The 6,374-nt window shown below is 36.1% G+C and overlaps 1 non-coding gene across 1 annotated transcript; it reads left to right on the forward strand.

Moving 5' to 3' along the window:
• The first annotated feature begins 3,935 nt into the window (after positions 1-3,935).
• Positions 3,936-4,042, forward strand: LOC122127312. The gene has a single exon (XR_006151124.1). It is a non-coding gene; the product is annotated as a U6 spliceosomal RNA (small nuclear RNA).
• The last annotated feature ends 2,332 nt before the right edge of the window (positions 4,043-6,374 follow it).

The following is a 6,374-nucleotide window of genomic DNA, read 5'->3' on the forward strand; positions in this document are numbered from 1 at the left end:
CTTAAATTATGCAAATTAAAAACGTAATATTCAGAGAAGGACTGGAATAGGATAAGAGAATGGAAGGGATAGAAAGGAGACGTGAAAAATTAAAAAAATTTAAATGCTTAAAATTTTATATAGGTATATAGAGGTAGTACGGCTATTAAGGAATTTAAGTCTAAGAGGTCTTGAATTCAGTAATAAATTTCTGGATTAAATGTGTATACAATGGGGGATAAGGTCTAATAATCGACTACAGGTATATCTGATAATGAGCAGAAAAGCGATTAAATCATGCAAAGAAGAAGGAAAGAGAAGAAAAAGTGAAAAGAATGAGACAGAAAAGAAAAAAGGATTAAAAAATCAGTAGAGCTAAACAAAAATGGAAAAAAAGCACACACACAAACATATACCCCTAAAATAAAAATTACAAGAGGAAGAAAAAAAAGTTAATAGAAAACAATTTTTTAAAGTTAAAAATTAAAAATGTTAAAAAAAATTTAATAAAAGGTAACAAAAAAGAGTTATTTGCTTTTTGGGGGTGAGATGGGAAGGTCCTGCATCTCCCTTGTGTCCATAACCAGTCTCTTGTTGGAGTCTCTGGTCTGCTTGTGGTGTTTGATTTTCCTGTAGCTTGGTTGTTTTCTTAAGTCAGTTTGTTTGAGGAGGCAGAAAAATGCTTTGATTTACCCAGGATTTTGTCATCCTCTTCCCAGGTTAGTTCAATGGGAGGGAGATCTGCTTTGAGTATCACAAAACAGGGTGATGGCTGTTTCTTCTAGTTTAGAGATGCTGTAATGGGGCTAGGTTCTTGGTAGAGTTGAGGCCTTTCAGCAAACAGTAGCTTTTCCCTGAGGGGCTAGCTTCTGAAGCAGTCACAGAGCCCAGCCAGGAGCCATTCTCAGGGTTTATTGTTACTGAATTTCAATTGATTGTCTAGGCTGCTGTAGGGAGAGGCAGCCCCTTGCTCTGTTTACCCAGGCGCAGGCAAGGGCTGGGTGAATTTTCCCTGCATAGAGCTGAGCCTGGCAGGTCAGGTTAGGTTCCTGTGACCTGCTAAATTACTTTTTGTTTTCATTCAAAGACTGAGTTGGAGCTAGCTGCTCAGCGAGGCCTTTGCAGGATCAGAGATGGAGATCTCCGGTAGTGGGTAGGGAGGGGTGGCCTTCCCTTCTCTGCTCCCTGAGAAGGAGTGAGGAAATCATGCTTCTACTCACACAGGAGTCTGGTTCCTGGGTGATCTCTGATCTGCGATCTGAAGGATGAAGATGTCTGCTCCTTGTCAGTTCTTGCTGGTGTTGAGTAGAATCCTCTCACCGGCTGCATCTGGCGCCTTTGTCGTAGACTCTCTGTGTTGCAGGTATGGCGCCTACAGCCGCAATCGCCCCCGCCACAGCTGCAACCACAGCTGTTGGCAAGTGCTCAGATTTGTCTCCTTGCCCGGTTTTTCCCTCTCTGGCCCAACTCTCTGTACTGTGCTGGCACACTTGGTGTGATTCTCCAGCTTAGGACTTTTCACTGGAGCACTAAAGCTGTTTTCTATGTGAGAGCTTGTTTAGCTTCCAGCTTCTCCTTCGATATCTTCCCTGAAGCATAAATTTAAATTTTAAATGATAAATTATTTTAAAATCGTTTCACTCGGGCACAAGTATGGATAGATAAGTGATGTGGGCAGAATCAGAATTATTCAGAAGGTTGTAAATGGATGCTTACCTAGTTTTCTCTCGGCTGGATCATAAAATACAGACTGTCCTAATTGGAAAAAGTTAGCCTTCCGAGGTTTTCTGCATATAAACACTCCATCAACATTTTATTAGAGGATTATTCAAGATTAGCTATATGTTGATTGATAATGACTGATCATGACAGAAAGTTGAGAGAAAACCATCTACACTTCAGTGAGGTTCTGATTTGTACTTCACAAACTGTTATGAAAGCTCTACATGAGAATTCTAGCAGCTGCATTTTAAAACGTCCTTGGGTTGTTACACTTTCTGATATTGTCTCAATTCAAGTACTTCTCCTTGGAGTTCCATACTATTCAATGATGCTGGATTAGCTCCTTGTTACAATTTGCAAACTGGTCTTTTTGATGAAATTTGTGCTTTTCGAAATTGCTCTCCAATTCCATCCTCAAACTGCATACAAAATTTATCTGAAAAAATTTGTATCTGTTGATTGTGCATACATATACTTTTAGTTTTCATTACAAATATAGAATGTAATAAAAATTCTCACAGCAATTATACTGCACTAGCTGGTGGGCAGATTCTAATGTAAATAATATACTGTGTTCATGTAGAGATTTAGAGTATCCAAAGTAATAAGCCTGTGGTCCTAAAACCAATACCTTTCTTATATTGAGTGACAAATACAACTTCATATAAGTACAGAAGTTTTCCTTGTATGTTTTAATATATATTTTTATTATAAATATTGTACAGAGGGGTTACAGTTACATAAGTAGGGTAATGAGTACATTTCTTATTGAGCATTGTTACCCTCCCCATTGTTTTTCCCCTACCATCCCTTCCCTTCACACCTCCCCACCTCCCCATTTCACCCATCCTCTGGTAATGTGTCTTGTATATTTCATTGTTACAATGGGTCAACCAGTAACCTTTCCTTATATCATAAATGAAGAAATGCTGCCTTGATTTATGCTGATTCTACTTGTGTAGACACCTCTAAAATCACTGGCCAAATCCAAGAGCACATAAATGAAATGCCATCATTTTTTTTTGTCAGTTGGTATAATTGTGTTCTACACATTTATTGACAGGTTACAAATTATTCTCAAACTTTAAAACATTAAAAATACTTTCTTTTTTTCTTATTTTCTTGGCCAGGAAATCAGCAAGACCTCAGTCAGCATTTCTCACATAGGAATTTTCACATGGGTCAGTTAAATATATATGTAGAGTCCAATTTTTTGAGGACTCACTCATCTGCCAGAAATTCATGCTGGTTGTTGGAAAAAGAGCTCAAGTAAGGATGCCATTTAAAACCTTATAACTTTACTCTTTACCAGGGTATTCTCCTGCTAAATTGGTGGTTGAAAATGTCTACAAGAGTAAGCAATCCTTGAGGAGCAGGGAGACACCATATGACATACTTACTGAGGTTTCCAAGTGACTTGCTATCATTTGTACTGCATTTTGTAAGTCAAATCTCTCTAAAACTACCAGTTTTAAGAGATAAGAGGAGTGGTAAATGAACTCTTAGAGACAAATACATCTTCAACATATATTGTTTCTAGTATTCAGTTTAAGGCATATTCAACAACTGGTGAAACTTGTGTTGGCTGTAATTATGTGTCTTTCTCCATGTGTGCATGTATACGTGTGTATATGTATGTGTGTGAATAGTAACATACATGCGTACATTATGGCTTATATCATCATTTATTCCTTGCTATCAAATAAAGTAAGGAATCCCTAAAGTTTTAACAGAAACTGTATAGTTAAAGTCTTAACTCTTCACTCTGCTTCTTTACACAAAGACTTTGCAACTTCTCATTAATAAAGTTTCCATAAACTCTGAAATGTACATACTTAGTACTTAATGTCTGTTACCATAAATCTTAAATACTTTATAGAAAAATTTTATACCTGCCAAACGGTCCTATTTTGGGCACATATAAGCAAAATCCCAAAATTAAGCATATTTAAAACCTTAAAACTTTTAACAAACCTAAACACTTGCTGCAATGTTCATTTTGACAGGTGCCTTGTATAGAATAATTGAATTCCTCCTCCTACACATCTCTTGAACTACAAATATCTGGAATTATTTTGTTTTTGGCATGTCTATCTTGATTTTATTCCTAAATGTTTGCTTATGTAAGAAATATATGATTCTAAAATTTCACAATTCTTTTGAACTTAATTTTGTTGAATTGTCTAGTTTAATAAAATCAATAAAAATTATACTTTATATAAAAAAAATGTTCTGTGCTCAATTTAGTATCACATACACTAACATTGGAATAATACAGAGAAGATTAGCATGCCCCCTGCGCAAGTATGTCATGAAAATTTGTGTAGCATTCCATATTTTTACAACAACAGATGCTGAAAGGTGTGTGGTCACAAGGGAATCGTACTGCATTCTTGGTGGGAGTGTAAACTTGTTCAAATACTTTGGAAAGCAGTATGGAGGTTCCTCAAAAGACTCTACATAAAACTCCCGTATGACACAGTAATCCCACTTTTGGAGATTTACCCAAATGATCATAAACAAGACCATACTAAAACTACCAGCACAACTATGTTGATTGCAACATTATTTATGATAGCTAAGATATGAATCCAAACCAAATGCCCCCATTAGATGAATGGATCAAGAAAATACGGTATATTTACACAATGGAATTCTATGCCTCCATCAGAAAGAATGACATCTCCCAATTTGTTAGGAAATGGAAAGACTTGGAAAAAAATTTATTGACTGAAGTATGCCAAGTCCAAAGAAACATAGGTCCCATGATTTCCCTTATTTTCAATAACAAATGTATGTCTGGGATAAGCAGAAAAGTTCAAAAGATATGTGCATATAACCAGATAAAATGATGTTAAAGAAATTGAACCCCAAAATAGGGACACAATTGGTTTTTTTGTTTCTTGCTATTGTTTCTCAGGTACTTATAATGTGTGATGTCAATTTTTTGTTTTTTTGTATGTTTCTCCCCACGATATAACCCCTGTTTTCTCTGTATTTGAAGTTGGTGCACTTACATCTTGTATGTATGCTTCTCTAATTTGGGGAGGGGAAGGGAAAAAATGCTCAAATAGGGATAAAGGTTGACCCATTGTAACAATGAGATGCACAAGACACTATGTTGAAAAATGAACTTTACAATTTAGGCGGAGGAAGGAAGGGGAAGGGGAGTGTACTTGTGGAGGTGGGAGGGAAGGGATGGTATGGGAAATATAAAGGAGGAGGTAACAATGCTTGTTAGGAAATGTACTAGTTTCCTTGTTCTTGTAAATGTGACCCCTGTGCACAGTATTATTACAATAAAAAACATATAAAAATGTTCTTAGATGGAAGAGTTTATTTCCTGTATTTTACCCATATAATATCGTTAACAAAGAAATTAATGCAGAACACTGATATGACGGTAATTTGAATAAATGTGTGTGTGTGTGAGTAAGGCAGCGCTCAAGGAAACACGTGCGTGCATGTGAACACATGCCATGCATGTATATTGGCGTGCTCAGAGCTTAAAATCAGGGCTTCAAGGTCTTGCTAGGCCTTTCCTATCTAGATTGGTGAGCTACTATATAAGCTACATCTCAATTCCTGGCTCTTTGCTAGTTCATTAAACATTTTGAAAAATAATTTCATGAAGTTTTTTTTTTTGGCCCTGATTGGCTCCCAAGTGTTATCCACAGAAATCAGACTCCAGAGCAAATATTCAGAGTAGATAGGATTATAGGTGTGACCAGCCAGCACAAGGCTTTTAGAACAATTTTAAAAAATAAAAGAAAATTTACTTCATGGGGGCCTGTTTTTATCATCTCCTAATTTGAAAGCCTTTTGAAGTGAGTATATGTCAGTTTGGGGGTTGTTAAAAGATAGTAAGTGATGATATTTAAAAGTTTTAGTACTTTTTAAAAATGAAACTGGAACTGTGTGACAGAAGAAATTTGGCTGTCTTCGGACCTCAATTTGTAAGCTCAGCTCTGTGTATGATAACCCAATGTCACCAACACATTCTGTGTTGAAGACAAAATGTGATAGAAAACAATCACCAAGGGCAATATTTGCTATGCTATTATTTCTTGGACAAAATGAATATTGAATTGAGAGTGTAAGAGAATGGAGAGATTTTACCCACCTTTTTGATATTGCTGAAAGACTTTTGGAAACTTTGACTCATTTCCTTCCTCACTGTGTGTGTCTTTGGGCCATGCACTTAGTGTCTTTAACTACAATTTTTCCCAACACTACAATGGTAATAACATTAGCATTATAGCGAATGTTATCTTAAGAATTAAGAGAATAAGACTTGTGAAACACTTAACATAAAGGTATGAATGAGCTTTGAGTTTAGCCAGCATTCTTTTTTAAATACCAAATAGAATATGATAAGTAATACAAAAACCATTACATGTAGTGTGAGCAACCAGAAGTAATATCTATTGACCATGCTCTGCTTCCAAGGAAGCCAGGTGGATAACTTCTCATGCTGTAAAACAAACTGGTTATCTTATGTCGTGATAGTGTAAAAGTATCAGGGACAGAACGATGAAGAAATGTTGTAGACAGAGGTGAAATCCATATGAAAATGTGCAAATCTGATAGAACATAAAAGTATTTGAGCAGTATATTGTGTTTTACATCATTTAAGTTACATCGCAAAGATAAGGAAGACCTGGAAGAATAAA

This window comes from Dipodomys spectabilis, unplaced genomic scaffold, assembly GCF_019054845.1.
Source record: "Dipodomys spectabilis isolate Male_0828 unplaced genomic scaffold, ASM1905484v1 ptg000298l, whole genome shotgun sequence".
Classification (NCBI taxonomy): Eukaryota; Metazoa; Chordata; class Mammalia; order Rodentia; family Heteromyidae; genus Dipodomys; species Dipodomys spectabilis.